This window comes from Aythya fuligula, chromosome 3, assembly GCF_009819795.1.
Source record: "Aythya fuligula isolate bAytFul2 chromosome 3, bAytFul2.pri, whole genome shotgun sequence".
Taxonomy (NCBI): Eukaryota; Metazoa; Chordata; class Aves; order Anseriformes; family Anatidae; genus Aythya; species Aythya fuligula.
This window is the reverse complement of record NC_045561.1, coordinates 110454310-110470884: the sequence shown is the minus strand read 5'-3', so window position 1 is coordinate 110470884 and position 16575 is coordinate 110454310. Positions and strand designations below refer to the sequence as shown.

The following is a 16575-nucleotide window of genomic DNA, read 5'->3' as shown; positions in this document are numbered from 1 at the left end:
GCACATCTATTAGAGATATATAAGAGCTCAGTGCACTCTTAGGGAGCTCAGTGTCTGTCAGGGCTCCACTTTCTTTTCTTGGTGGACAAGACTGCAGCAGCATCCAGTTTATTTCACAGGGAAATGGTATAATCAGTCCTACAAGACTGATTCCTTTATTTGTCTTTTGTTTTGTACCTCCTTTTCTTTCTTGTGCATGGTGGTACTTACCCTGAAGAAAACAACAACAACAACAAAAACTAGCCATTAACTGAAGATGGCTGAGTGCCAAACTGCAAACCAATGCGACCGAAGGTAAAATATAAAACTCCAGTTGCTAATTTGTAGTTAGACGTTGAGTATGTTTCTTGAATTTTCACTGTATAGTATTTGTGAATAGCAAGAAGTACAAAAGTTTGTTCTTCATCTTCTTTTACCATTTTTAAAAATGTAGCTGAATCCACCATATAGTTACAGCTACTTTACAGTTTGTTAGTGAGTATGAAATCAACATGCTATGTATTTCTTCCTAGCACTCCCTCTTAAGTACTGGGTTATTTTAGATTAAGTTTGCCAAATCAGTCTCATGCTGTGACCTCTGAAACCCTGAAGAAATGTCTTGTGTATCCTATCTGCTTGAATTAAACACCGAGCTTCTTTAAAACATGCATTTTAATTAGTTTTAGAGCTAAAAATGCCACCTGTGCTGAATGGTGATGCTGAGGGAATTCCATTAGTATTCCAGAATTTCTTTGAAAGCTCTCTTTTTTTTTTTTTTTTTCCATGTGACAGATGGTAAAAGACGGTACATGAACCAAGTGAAATAAGTAATGCAAATAAGTGTGGATTTTGGGCCTGTGGATGTCCCTGTTTTCTGACCAAACTGTTGTAATGAAAGCTGTATGTGTCAATACATTAAGAAAAAAATCATTTAATTATTTTATGTTTTCTAGCTATTTCCAAATAGTGAACTTCAGTTGCCCTCTACAAATGAGGTTGATTTTTACCATACAAGAACAAGCATGAACTTTATGTCGTGGTTTGACAGTCATTAAATATTTCAGAGACATCCTTGTAAAGACACCACACACTTCTGTTAAGAAGGAAGAAAACTCATGTTGCTTTTGCTAAGCTTACGTGGAGTATGTCTCAATTCTGGAATGAAGGAAGGTAGAGATCAGACAGGAAAAGAACCATGTAGTAGATTGTTTGTTTCATTTCTCCAATGCTACATTGATCTCATATTCTCCATTATTCAGAAATAGAAATTGGTACTGAAGTTATTGTAACAGTATGCTTCCAGTCATGCAGCACTATCCAGGTATTAGCAATTTATTGGAAAGGCAGTATCATTTACGCATCCACTGTTCCATTTCTAATTGCCTGACACTTATTTAGTATTGAATGGAAGGACACAGTAGAGATCATTGGAGCAAAACTCCTTTTCTACTTTGCCCCACAAGCTTGCCTGGCTTTCTAAGATATCTGCGAGACAGACACTCACTTTCTCTCTGCTACTATTAGAACTGAGAAACCCAAGATCCGGAAAGGCACCAATTACTGTGTTTTATGGGAATATATGTTGTTCATTTTTAAGGTGATAGAGGGCAAGGAAAGTCTTTTCCTTTTCATATACTTGACTGCCCTTCTCTTATTAATCAGAAAACTTCTTGGCTAAAGCACAGCTTCAAATATATATATTTTAAGGTGCCTTATTCTTATTGATTCTTTTGTGATTTGGAGTCCTTGAGTCCATTAACATAAGAGCCAGCATTGCACTCCAGTGTAACTAGCTCTGTGCTTCATCATCTCTTTCCCATCTCATTCAAAATGTGAGACTGACATGGACTAAGATCCATGTGGTTAGTATTGTATATACCTTCCATTAAAAACTGGATTTCATGGGTAATGTCTGCGTTGAACACACCAGATCAATTTTAATAACATTATTTCCAGAGCCTTCCAGGGAGAAGAAAGTAGGGTAGGGAAAATCAATAAACTCTGCAAAAAGAAAAAGAAAATATATAATTAATATATTAAAAAGCTTCAGGTATCTGCTAAGGGCTTATTAATCCCTTTGATTTCAAAACATCTAGTATGAACCTTGGTTGGAGAAAGAAATCAAAAGCCTGAGACCAGGCAGTAGTAGGATGTTTTAATGTACATGACTTGCACTACAACTTCGCATTTGGGGTGTTTGCCTGCTCAGACTGTGTTTGTCCTAAGTATTTTAAATCCATGTGACTGTTATTTTCTCCAGCTCTGCCATGAAAGTTTCCCCTAATTAACTGGAAAAGTGCATAATGGTGAGGGTTGAATAGATGAGTGATGTTTTTGTGACAACAGCATCAGGACAGACTTTGTAGTAAAGATAGAATGAAGGATAAAACAACATTTAAATTTGAAATATGCATTCACTATAGTAGATTTCATTCTCATTTAGTGCTTTTATCTATTTTACATTATCTGAAGTCAGTAATGTCTTTGCAAATTGTTGTTTCTAGAATTTCAAACCATTTTTTCTTTGGCTTGATCACACTCAGCTATGCTTCATTCACAAGGTCAGGCCATGAAAACTGCATCAATTAATTATCTTCTATTTAACCTTATTAACCTTATTAAGAAAGACATAAGCTACAACTCATTTATTAAAAATATGTATACAAATATATTGTATTCTGCTACATTGAAATGCAAAGTTCCTTCTCACTTAGAATATTGTGTATAAAAACTAAAATAAAACACGGTAACAAACTGCTAGTAAATTAAGCAATTAGAAATCTGTGCAATTGCTCTTCTGATATCCAAGTACATTGTGCACCTTTTAATTAGGCTGCAGAATAAATTTGTGTGTGTGTGTTAAGTAAAAGTATTTGGACTTTGTAAGGCAGATATTGTTGTCTTTTCAGTAAGTTTTACAAACTGTTATCTTCCACCCATCCTTTCTGTAATCAAAACAGAAATATATATATATATATTTAAATGCCAATTAATATGTTCATTTATATTTAACTGCCAATTAATATGTTCAAACAATTCTTCTAGACTCCAGACCACTACACCTAAATGAAAACTCAAGGATGTGCATGCTGTTGTTTCTCCAAAAGATAGTAAGTATAGTATCTGGGTATGCAGTTCCGCCTTGTCTTCTGTTAAAGAACTGTCTTATAACCTTACTAAACACTTTTGTGTGATTTTCTGCTGACCAGTCATTTCCCCTGATTACTGCCAGATCCACTGCTTTGTTTATGTTTGTCTGGATAAGAGAAAAGACATAAGGGGTGCCCTTTTATTTCTAAATTGTTTGTCCACATTATAAAAAATAAACAGAGAACCAATTGGGAGAACAGGATAAAGCATTGCTTAATTTGATAGATTGTTAATCTATTAAGGATCTTTCTTCAAAACAGTTTTCTGCTTTTTCAACCTTCTAGGAAAAAGTTTAAACTTTTCAAATGTTTTGGTAAATACAATCATTTCTCCTTCTGGATAGTTTAACGTTAAAATTTCTGCAAAAGGTACTTTCATCTTGAAGTGAACTTTTGATCCCCTTCAGCATAGTTCTCTGTTTTACAGGGATGAGCAGAATGAGTGAGACATGACAAATCACTATGAGAGTAGTTTTTTATAAATTGGTGACTGTGTAAATGTCAATCTGTAAATGTTTGTTTTTATAGCAGAAACAGTCTCACTTGATTTCGCCCCATCAAATGCAAGTACTTCAAAATTCCACAGGGAAAGTAAAGACATTGCTTATAGCTCATTTCTTTCTTTAAATGTGCTTTAGATATTCAAGCTTTGCACTGTCTTTGTTCTTGCATTTTTTCTAAAGACAGATTTCCTGGGGGATATGCCAATAGTAATTGCTGGTGCATCTACACTATAAATTGAAAATGCACATTATTGATTTTGCCTGAATTGTTGATGATAATGCAAAACAGTTAAAAAAATAAAAAATAAAAATGGGGGGGAAGGAAGGAAGGGAGAGTAGGTCTTTTTTGTTGTTGTTTTGTTTCTAAAATCAGTTATTTCCCATTGTATCAGGGATTGAATCTAACAAAATCTATGATTTGAATCTAACAACCAGAGAAGGCAGTATCAAACATTAGTTAAAGGTAAAGTGTTATTCCTGTTGTGTCCAGGGAATGAAAGTAAGTGAAAGAAATTTTTCTCTCTTCCGTAGACCCACTGTGTGATCCCAGACAAGTATTTCTCTGCTTCTATCCCCAGTACATCAATATATATGTACATTAACAGAAAGATGCACAGTTTATGTTAAGTAGACTTTCACTCAAATATAGGAGACGTCTTGATTAATAAAACTATCAACTCCCAAAAGTAAACTGAAGAGAAACATAATTTTTGGCTTCAGATAGCATCTAAAACTGTCAATGAATACAACCTGGAGAAAATGTCTAAATGTTTAAATTCTCTAAGGCATGTCTGACATAATAAAGTGTGGGACAGACACGAAAAACAGGGTAGTTGTTATGCAAATGTATGGTGGTTTTTTTCACTTTTTTTTCTGAGACAAGACTTAATTTCATTTTATTTGAAGCTCAGTTTTGTCTGTATAGCACATAAAGTAGCAATTATTTATTTATTAGATATTTTAATCTGTCTAGCAAAATGACTCCCAATATATTTTTAATTAAGCTTATGTAGTGAACACAGAACACAGAAAGAAAGGTATATTTGAAGAAAGAGTAGATACATGATAGAAAGGTGAAAATTTCTGAATGCAGTGGTTAGGTAGAATTGTCAGTTTAGGAAAAGGCATTGAAATACTCTGGAAAACAACAGTTCTTTAAATCTGTTTGCCCAAGAGACATTTTTTACGTTGAGAATTAACACAATGAATAGCTATAACTAAGTTTGTCTCAGGTTTAATAAAACTTCTTTAGACTTAGATTTAGAATTTCATTGCTTTTCTATGATATTGCTGGTTTGTTCTAGAGAAAAATGGTGTTCCACTTTTCACTATGGGTTTGTTCCTGAAAGTAAGGGCAAAAGGCAAAACCCAGCAAAGTACCAAGAGACAGGCAGCAAAACTTCAAATCATTCAGAATCTAATTCCTATGAAAGGCAGGTTATTATATTTCATGGTATAAAACTAACATGCCTACAAATGTTATAAGGGAATGAAGTGTTCTGTGCCTTCGGATTATACAGAATGAATATGTGATTCAAGATATACTTGATACTGCTCTGCCACAGATATTTCTCTGTTGCCTCAGAAACGCTTGTCTTTTCAGTCAAAAATTTGATTAATCCATTTAGCCATTCCTATTTTTTTTCCTATTGCATCATGTGCAGTCTTTTATGTTCTATGGGAAAAACTTTTTATCTTCTAGAGGGAAAGGATGAAATTGTAGTATCAGGAATATCCAAAAGACGGGGTGGGGATGGGAAGGGGGAGGGACAAACTTCTTATATTTACAGTCAGGCAGTCCTTTAAATAGAAATACATTATTTTTTGGGGGGAGGTGGGGAGGCGGCTTGAGGATTTACACATTTTACTGGACTGGTTGATTAAGCTAAAAAATGGGGAAGCGTCAAGCATTTTCTGAGGTAAAACCAATCATTCCTTGTTTAGCTTAATTCTATAAAGCAGTCAGACAATTTGAGAGAAAAAGCAGTCACAAGCTTCTAAAAGAGAAATGAGTGCCTTAGAAGAAAGTCTCTTTTGCCCTTTGAGAAGCTGATATTGTGGGGTAGATCTAAGGCTTTTGAGTAGCTTTGTGATAGCTGAGGCAGTCAGAAGCTAGTGGTACTGTACTGGTGGGTGGAGATGACTCATGACATAATGAATTCCACTATTCATGGAGCAACTTTATTTTTAAGTAATTACTGCTGTCTTCATTCTCAATTAAGCTCACTGGAACAAAATCAAGGAAGTCAACAGTGTTTCCAAGATTTCCACATGACATTTGTTGTATGTGGAGAAGAGACTTGAGGATTTTGTGCTAGACATTAGTCAGGATGTGGCTGAATCTTGTGAAAGACAGCAGAACTGATTCAGACACTGACTTCTTGTGTTTGATCCTTTTAATGGTCAACAAAGGATATAGTCTGTTGCAATGTTCTGACCTATGCGTGTCATAGCTAGCTATTCCTTCTGAAAAAAGCCCATGCAAAAAGTTACTCTAAAAAAAAAAAAACACCTAAAAAATGATACCAGAGTCATTTGTATTGGAAGACACAGTCTCTTACCTTTATGCTAAACTTGAAGCTCTGATTATGCTATTTTACAGCTCAATAAGAAGAGCGAGGCCAACAGTGACCCGCCCTATCTATGCTTAAGCTCTTTCTATAGGAGACCACCTTTAGAAGATTTTTTTCTAGCCCCAGAACATGAGGGAGGAATGTTCAGGAAGTTCTGTTCAAGATCAATTACATAGCAAGAAAAATATGGCAAACTTTAGAGGTTTTTTGCTCATACAATAAATATGTGTGCATATATTTATATACTGGGTCATAAGAAAAAAAAATGCTGACCCAATCCAGGATGTAAAACTGTTATGTGAAATAGTTTCACATCATCTACTATAAACTACCACTGAATCCCATGTTTGCAAAAAGTTGATATTATTAATTTAATTGCAAAAATGTTGACGGAAATATATTCTTTGTGATAGCTTCTTATCAGAGAACAAATGCCTCATTAATCTTAGACATCTCATGCTAAGAATATTATTGAAGTTAGACAGAATGATGAGTAACATTGTAGGGAGCACAGATTGCTACATGCAGGAATGCTTTTGCCCATTAGTCTCCCTCCATACAGTACAAGTCACTTCTTTTGTTTCTAAGGCTGCGGGCGGGAGCATGCTGATCTACCCCTGCTCCACAGCTTCTGATTTAATTAAAACAAGACAGATGGAGTGTTGTTCATTAGTCCATATTCACCTGCTTTTCCTTTGTCATCTTGGAAAAGTGGAGGAAGAAAGGGAAAAAGTCTGGAAACCAACATTAAACATTATGGTCAAGAGTAAATCTAAACACATATATAAACACACATATATTTAGTAAATCTAAACACATATGTGGCATTCCCCAATATTCTCTGTCTGCTCATTAGCTGTGTTTTCACCTTTTAATTTAATGAAATCATGACAAAGCTGAGTATGTTTAAGATGGATGTTACAAGTTTACATTGTTTTGTTGTGAAGAGAATTTAATGTAAAACAGAAGAAAATAATAACAGAATACCTGTTGTGCCAAGATGTTTTAAAACTGTGAATGCTGTAAGTATAACTAATGTTTTAGCATCAAGGATAAGAAAAAGGGAATCTTGTTTGCAAGTTCTCAATGGGTGAGATAAGGAAGGTTGATTCCTTATATTGTCCATTGAATGTTTTCTGAAATTTGAAGCCTCGTCTGAAACAAGGATTTATGTACGTGATTGGTGGTTTTACTGGGAGCAAAGAGAAGCAGTCTTTCACAGTAAGGTTTATAATCTCACTATTTCAATGATGCATGTCTGTCAGTGTAACTATGAACAGCAGTTCCCAGGTCAGTAAAAAATGTGTTTCTTTAAGCTTCATTTTCAAAGAGTGACTTCAATCGTGGTCACATGACTTGAGGAGTTATTGGTACATCACAGTCCCGAAATCTATCTACTTATAAATAATCTCACTACACTGTGGAGGTCCACTAAGCTTCTCATGACTACAGGCCTGTCAAGTAGACTGATATAAATCCAATGGAGGATGGCTGAAGCCATCTTTATAAGTTAGAAGTAAACAGGAGGCTTTAGAGCAGATTAACAAGAGCTGGCTCTCATGTTTGAGTCCATCATCTTTTGATATTATAGACACTTGGATCCAGCCTTGCCAATGGACATTGAGAGTCTGGATCTTGTGCAAATCATCATCTAAAGCACACACATATCAAGTCTGTGCTTCTGCTTTAGGTGAATGTTAGTCACAAATTTAAAAGCTGGACTGTTTTGAATATAAATCACAGTGTGTACAAAGTGAGTAAGAAAGGAACATTCAGAGGTGGGAAGTAGGATCTTAGGTAATATTTCAGTACCTACAAGTCTAAATGTATAAATTTCCATAACTCTGAGAAGGAAAGGTGAGATCAGCCTGATGAAAGATACATGTACAATTTTCCAATTTCTTGAAATGTCTTCGTAGGTCTGCTTACCACAAAATACATCCATTCCTTATGAATATTGATAGTGAGTGTTTGTAAAGTAATAAGCATTTCAAAAGTATTTTTCCCAGATATATGTATTTCAGTCAGTTCAGCTAAAATCTTCTGTAGCCAACACAAATTATAATACCTTTAATTGATTGGAAATGCTATTTCAAGATGTATATAGTTGCTAAATGGGAACTAGAATAGCAGAAACAAACAAACAACCAATGGAGTGAGGGTAGAAACTACAAATTTCAGTTTTGTAGTGGGAGGAAAATTAACACAGGCTTTTATTCATTATCAGACTTTCACAAGATCTTCCATCAGAAACTTTTTAAACTAGAGGACTAAACTATTTTGTTACTGTGAGATGCAGTGCAATCTTATTTTGTTTCAATCCATTTTCATCATTGGAACAAATTAAATCCTGGGCTGGCAAAAAGTTACACACTTTCATCAGTATATGCACTCAGCTTACATTCAGTTTGGATCTCAACTACCTGGTTTATTTGAATCTTCTAACAGCCTTGTTAGAAGAATGTTAGAAGAAGATAGAAGAATATATGGAGAAGAAATACCGAACATTTTCAAGCATCAATAAATAAACAAGCAAGCAAACAAACAAATAAAAACCCCGTAGTATAAGAAAATATGAAAGTGAGGACATACATGCATCTTTCTTTTGACCAAATTTCTCAAATTACTTTTGAAGCCATATGGTGTTTATTGTGAGTTTTTATTTTCAGGTACAGTTTTATAGAATACAAAAGCAACAAAAGATAGATTTTAATAATATATGATCTGGCATTATGCCACACTGAGTTTTCTGGAAAGTTCTCTGGAAAGTTATTCTGATTTCCTAAATTTACACACCTTTACATCCCTGATGGGATGATATTTCAGATTAGGACCTTAAACGTATATGTTTACATGTAGGCATATTATAACGTCATCAAAGTCAGTAGATTGACATTAATCTGTACAGTCTGGTGGGATTTCCACCTATCTGTTTTTAAACTTCAGGGCTATCCTGGAAGATAATTCTCCAAAGAGAAATATTTTTATTTAAAGTTGAATATAAACCATGTCACATGAGGTAACATACAGTTAAAAATATGTTTTTAGAGTGATACTTCAAGACAGGCTCTAGACAATAGTCTATTTTACTTGGTAAAAAAATGTTTTTATTCAACATCTCAGGTTAGTGGACATTGATATACATATGATAAGTACTAAAGCTACAACTCAGAAAGCACTTCATCTTTGCCTGCCTTGCTACTGGCACCATTTTCTTTAATATTTCATATACTGACCAAAGTTAATCCCATTTATTGTCAAATTTTTGAGAATCTTGCCATTGTTTCCTCTTTCTTTCTTTCTTTCTTTCTTTCTTTCTTTCTTTCTTTCTTTCTTTCTTTCTTTCTTTCTTTCTTTCTTTCCTTCCTTCCTTCCTTCCTTCCTTCCTTCCTTCCTTCCTTCCTCCCTCCCTCCCTCCCTCCCTCCCTTCTTTTTTTTTTTTTTTTCCTGTATAAATTAGGAGACTTCAATGATTAGATATGGAAATCATATGGCATCTATTCAAATCAAGAAGCTGATAAAATAGAGTATGTCTTATCAGGTAGATGTTAAAACACTCCCGCACTTTACAGTCTGACTGCTCTGACATTCACCTCTGGTTGAATAACAAATGGACCAAAAGAAGAAACAGTAAGCAAAGAAAGCAGAAAAAGCCTAATTATTGTTTTCAGCAATATAAATATCTTCTTTAATTGCCAGTCCTTAGTGATTTATGCAAGCTCTATGAATCTTCAAAGAGATAAACATAAGCTATTTCTGTAACACTTAAGTGAATCTGAGAACAGGGGGCTAAATACATTCAATGGGTATTTTTCCCCAAATCCAAAACAGACACCAATCACCTCATTCAAATCAACAAGGAGTAAAACTACATTCACTGTTTCGGTGTTTAATGAGAGTTTTAGTGAAATCTGTGTATTAAGGCTGTCTCATAATCTTTTCCTTTCACTTTCTAATTCAACAGATAGATGCTTTCTGGTGTCTTTGTCCACTGCCCCTTGAGACTCAGTGTGGAGGTTTGCCAGTCCTAGATTTTGATGTGTATCTTGATAACTTCCTAATTTACCAGAAGCTAACATTGCCAGACTATTAGCGTGCAGTATATATAAAGTGCATTATCAAAAGAATGTGCAGCATTATTTGTTAGACTTGTGACACATTCATAAACTCATTTTAAACTAAACTGTTTTTGTTGATCTTCCTTTTGCAGGTGTACCCTCTCATATCTCCCCAATATGTGTCCTTGTTTAAAATCTGGTCTTACTCAGCTTGTTGAAAACAGACATTTTCTGCTATTGTGGCTTCATGGAAGCAAGTGGAATTTTTGCTGTTTCATTCACCACTTCATTTTCAAGCAGAAATATATCTTGCTTGTGCGCCTTTCTGTGCACCAGATCTATCCAGACATTGTGTTATTTAATTATTTATTTATTAAAAGTTTAGTCCCCTGCTTTATTGGCTTTTCATGAATTTTGGATATACTAGATACAACTTCTTCCTTATCCCAAATCATTTCATCATTTTTTAACATCCAGTTTAAGTAACCCACAGGCATTTGGATCTTGCACTTTGTCATAAAATGTAATCTGTCAACTCTGGACTAGGTTTTAGGTTGGGATATTCATGGGACACTCATTTCCTCCCCCCAAACCCCTTCATTTCAGATAACACATAAATTAATAGATTGCAAGGCCAGAGAAAACCATAGCAGTCACCTTATGCAACCTCTCACATAAAATAGGCCAATGAATGTTGTCCAGCGTTTTATCCATTCATTTATTCTAAGTATGCCTCTATCCAACTGCCTCTGGAATAAACAAGCTTCATTTTTTCTCCCATGACTGTTTTTTTGTTTTAGTTTTTTTTTTTTTTTTTTTTTTTTTTTTTGTGGTGGTCATGTTTGTTGTTGTTGTGGTTTTTTTTTGTTTGTTTTTTTTTTTTTTTCAAGATAATCTGCAAGCTTTTTGGATTGTATATCCTATTCAGGAATGATTTTCTATTTTTATCCAATCCAGAGTAATTTTGCTCCTTTCTTATTCAGTGGCTATGAATCAGGAGCATATAAATGAGAATTGGCAAGCTGTGACCCCTTTTTGATTATGAGTTTGAACTATGTAATTAATCATATTTCATTTTAATAGCACTGTTTATTTTCTTTCACAATCTCTGAAACACAAGCTTTCTTTGCAGTTACTGTTTTCAGCATGAAATAGTGACCAAAACTACCACCCTCATGAAACATCATAACTCTGTTATGCTTATGGTGAAATCTATAGATTTGAATAAGATTAAGGGCAGAAAATTTTCTAGTAATGGATTCATATGGTAATGAAGGTGTTAAAGCTAAAAGGTTTTTAAAATATGTGTACTCTGACAGGAGTGGGTAACATGCTGAATCACTTACAATGATGAATATTTAAAAATAGGGCACAGATGTCTAATTTAAATACAGAAAATTTCTTGGCATCTTACTAGTTGTTACTACATTTTTTTAACATGTATTTTATTCACACATTCAAATTTACTTGCTCTGATTTGCTTTGTCAACTGCAGGAGGCTGACTGATAATCCACACTTTGAAAGCTGCCAATGCCTCTCAAACAAATGTGAAATTTAAGTTTGCAGTGTGGACTTCAAAATTGTTCAAAACTTTTAGTTGCTTTGTGATTAAGTTTGGTGGGTGAAAGTGCTTTTCTGATGGATGAGAAAGATGAGTTAGAGGGTGAAATCCTGGCGCCTTTGATATCATGACAGACCTCCCATTGACTGTAATGAGGCCAGAAGTTCACCTACTGTTATCTGCTTAGCTATCTGTCTGTACATTTTTAATGTACTCAGCAAAGTGGAATCTGAACACTAGTTTAAAGCTAGGCTATGGAAATACGTCTTCTTCCTAAGTGACTCAATTGATTCTGAAGCTTGCAAGATGTGAGGAGCTGCTAATCCTTTTTAAAGCAACTTCAAATAATACACTATACAGAATATTGTTCAAGTAACCTGTTTATATTGTGTTTGATGTTAATTTATGTCTTGAGTTTAAAATCAATTTCTACCTCCTCCCCTCCCCCTCCCCCCCCCAACAACAAAGAAGGTAAGATTTCTTGTGCAAGATTTTCATTCTGGTTGAGATATTTCATGAGAAAAGATTAAATGACCTTCAGCTGAGTTTTGTTATTTTTTCTCAGCTTTTTATAATAGAACATTTTTAACAAAACAACTCAGATAGTTAAACAGCAAATGGAAATCAGCCTTTAGAATAGTTGCTCTCTCAAAACAATCAAACAAACAGTCAAACAAACAACAACAACAAAATAAAACAGCAACCACATTCATATAGCACTTTTAAATTTTTTAAACAACAGTGAAACCTGGAGTTTTTCATCTAGCAATAGCAGTTGATATACTTAGGATTTAGTTATGCGTATGGATTTAATAACAATATAGTGAGTCTATTCTTTCTTAAGATGCCATAACGAAGCTGATGAAGTTTTCTCTAAAGATGCTATCAATTACTTTTTTCATCACCATCCAAATATTAAATGTGCTATTTAGTAGGTCTATTATGGTAAACCATATAAAGTCTCTTTTTATTCCTAGAGTATGCAGATATTATTATATCAATTTCTCTAGCAGATTAAGCTAAATTGTATTTAACTCATCAATACAATACAGGAGCATATTATTCAGTACCTTGGATCATGGAACAACTAAGAATAGATGACATATAAATAGATGATTTTTTTTTTCTTTAAGGACTATAATCTATGACTCTTCATTTATTCCATGCCTTTTGATGTATGAAGAAGGTATAGTTTTATTTTCTCTAAAATGTGTTTTTGTCCCTTCATTGAACATCACTGGCATATATATAAGTATTAATAAAATAGCTCTGTGAAAACCTCAAAGAATTCCTTGGGAAAGAAGCTGCTGAAATTATATGTGAGGATGTTAATATCAAACATCAAGTATGTTTCTGATCTATCAGCAATAGCAGACCTAGTTAAATATGATGGGTGTGCTAAGCCTCCTTCATGAAGGTTAACACAAAGGAGGACTTTAATGGATTTTTTGTATTAGATAATATGAGTTACAAATGAAGACCTTTCCTTCTGTCGTCCATATTTCACCATCTTCATAAGCTGTAATGTGTTCTCAAATATGAACTGTCCCTGAGCTTGTTTCAGTGCTTGATACACATGAATAGTTACTGACCTTGCTCTGACAACTGCTTTCTTTCCGTTACTCTCAACCACCTCCTTTCTAACATTTCAGAAGATGGTTTTCTGCATAAACTTCTGCAGATGGTTCCAACTCTAGTGATTATTATTTGTGAAGCTCCATTTGTGAGCTTACTGCCTTTATCTTAATACAATCCAAGCTAGGTTGCAAAGCTGGGCTTTACTCATTTAACTGATAATCCTTGTAAAATGACTCCTCTTGATGCCTATCAAGTGATATTCATTAATATAAGTAATGAATGTAGAAAATATAACGTGTGTTGAAGTTATACACTCATTAATTAAATATCAACATATAAAATGGACTACAAACTATTAATTTTGATGCCATTATGAGTTTGTAGTTGGTATAGCAAACAAAATGCTAAAATACATCTTCCAACGGGGAAACAAGGAACATTACTTCTGTTTATGAACTTTGTCTGCTTAATTTGTTTATGGAATTGCATTCTAAAAACTAGCAACTGTAAAATGAATAAATTACCTATATTTTTTATTGAAAAGATTAACATCAAGTAACAGTGCAAAATATTTATTGTTTAAATGTTAATAAAATGCAGAAAGGTAGAAAGAAATTATACTTTTGATTTTAGAGGTAGTAAAATTATCAAAGTAATAAAACTATGCCCGTGGATAGGAGTTTCCAGGACTGGAGTAAAATATGTGTCATATGAGATAACTTTGACCTGCTAGCAAGGTCACAAAAAAAAAAAAAAAAAAAAAAAAAGAAAAGCAAAAGTCATCACTTCAACTTCTTATTGCAATATTATTGGTATAAATGTCTTACAATGCATAAATAAAACAGTATGCTTACCTTGATAACCAGGAACATTTTGTATTTGATTTCAGAATTTATTTCCATGGGGTATTATTATAATATTTAAGGGTATTTATATAGGATATATTTATATGGGGATATTTTTTCTTTATTACAGATTTTTTTCTAAAATACTATAAATTGACAGGGATAAAATCCATTAGCATAACTCATTATTTTTTTAATTTTAATTTATTTACACTGAGAATACCTCCTCCTCAGATGATTAGCTTCACTGTTAATAATAATAATTCTGCTTTGCTTTTCCTTTACTAAGACAGTTAATTCAATTTTGTATGGGGATGAACACCATCACATGAACTGAAAAACAAATGAGGGATGTGGTACTGAAACATAGTACAGGGGCTACAGTTGGGATCAATTAATCTGTATTTTGTATTAAATGTATAAAATTAAATAAATAAAATTAGATGTATAAAATGTGCACTATTCTTCATATGTGCTGTTAAATAAGACAGGTGTTTTCCAGTATAAAGTGGACATAACTAACACAGAAAATGTAGGTGAATGTGGTTGCCAAATCTGTAAAGCCTAGTTAATTAATGTTAACAGATATCTTTAATTACTTCTGTATTTCTCTACAGAAAAAAAAAAAAAAAAAAAAGAAAAAGGAAAAAAAAAAAAAGAAAATAGGAATTGGAATATTGATGTGTAACTAAAGAAAATATTCCACTTTTGTGTTGTTGTTGTTGTTATGAGGCTTTGAACTGCTAGTTCTATGATGTTCAGTAAAGATAATCACAAAACCAAACCAATAAACCCTAGCTGTACCGTAAAATCAATAACCTGCAAAGAGATTAGGTAGGTTATGTGACTGGGTTACATGTTTTTACATATAAATTGCAGCTACTTATTGGGAAAAAAAAAGAAAAAAAAAAAAATTTACATTTGCTATGATTTAATTGATTTCTTTGAGATATTGTGAAGCTTTCTGTGGGTTGACACAAGGTTTCTGACTCACAACATGAACATGGGAAACAAAGCTTTCTGTCACACAGTCATCTATCTGTAATGTTATTCTATACAGATTTCTTCATGAATTATATATAGGTTAAAAGAGTGTGCCATAAATAGTGGGTTCACAGAAAGGACAGGATGAACATTTGAACTCATTGGTAAAAGGGGGAAAACATTTTTCCCTTTCTCCATTCAGCTTGCAGTCACCCATCTAATACTGCCAGCTAAAAATGTAACATTAGTTCAACATTAAAATTCCATAAGCCTTTTTTGTAGTTTCCCCAACAGGTCTGAAGTATGGTACAGATTGGAAATACAAAGCTGCCTCTGCAGGTCTTGCCAAGCATTGAGAGGAAGTGGATAGCACCATGCCTTTGTTTGACTTATGTAAGTCAGAATAATTAATTAATTAATTAATAGAATTGTTTAACCCTGTGAGAAGTATTTAACCTTGTGAGGGTTCTGTCCATCCATTCCCCCTTCCTCCCCAACTTTTTTTTTTTTTTTTTTTTTTTAATTTTTTGTAAAAATTAAAAAGGAAATTAGAATGATGGAAAGAGGAAAAAACGAAGTGCTACAGAGAATGTCCAAAGACATGACTGGCCAACAGTAGTGTGAAATGGTAATTAATCATTCAGTTAGTAGATAAGTGTGGGAGTGAGAAAGGGAGTTAATTTTGGTATTATTTCCAGTGCCGTCGAATATTAGGAGGAACACCACTAAAGTTCATTGAGTCATGTGAACATAAAAGGAAATTTGATGTGTACATATTCTCTCCAAAAACTGTTTCTATGAACACATTATGTATGCATATTTATTAAAATAATTTATTAAAATATGCATACATTATATATTCAAAGATTGAGAAAAAGAAGGCATTGTAACCTTCCAGACAAGTCAGGGAAAATTAGTACTCCCGATTCTGCTGAAAATAATGCTGCACAATACACTTAGGCAAGTAATGCTGGGTTTAACACTGGATAATGCCAATATATTGAGAAAATGAGTAAAAATGTCAGTTTTCTAATGAGGATGTAGATATGAACTAATAAAAACCTCCTAATGAAACAATTGTTTTAAGAAACCAAACTTGGTTAAAAATATAAAATCAAACCACATTAAGGTAATGAGACAGCATTTGTTAATTCTTCTGGCTTAAGCTCTCTGAAGAATAGGAAGTGGGAAAAGATTGTTTTCAGGGATGATTAATTAATCTGTTTGAAGAGAATAGACATATTTTCTTACAATATTTTGATACTAATGCATGTAAATGTATCTCAAATGAACTGTGAAAAGATGAAGAGTGATTACATTCATTTCCTGTAGTTTCCTAAATCT

General features: G+C 33.5%; 1 long non-coding RNA gene across 4 annotated transcripts in view; it reads left to right on the top strand.

Moving 5' to 3' along the window:
- LOC116488114 overlaps positions 1 to 16575 on the top strand; it is a 50491-nt gene continuing 33916 nt past the window's right edge. Inside the window, exons 1-3 of one of the 4 annotated variants that reach the window (XR_004253136.1) lie at positions 1 to 294; positions 3025 to 3089; positions 15514 to 15624. This is a non-coding gene — a long non-coding RNA (uncharacterized LOC116488114). The remainder of the gene's footprint in view (positions 295 to 3024; positions 3090 to 15513; positions 15625 to 16575) is intronic. The other 3 variants (XR_004253135.1, XR_004253134.1, XR_004253133.1) reach the window with 3 other exon arrangements.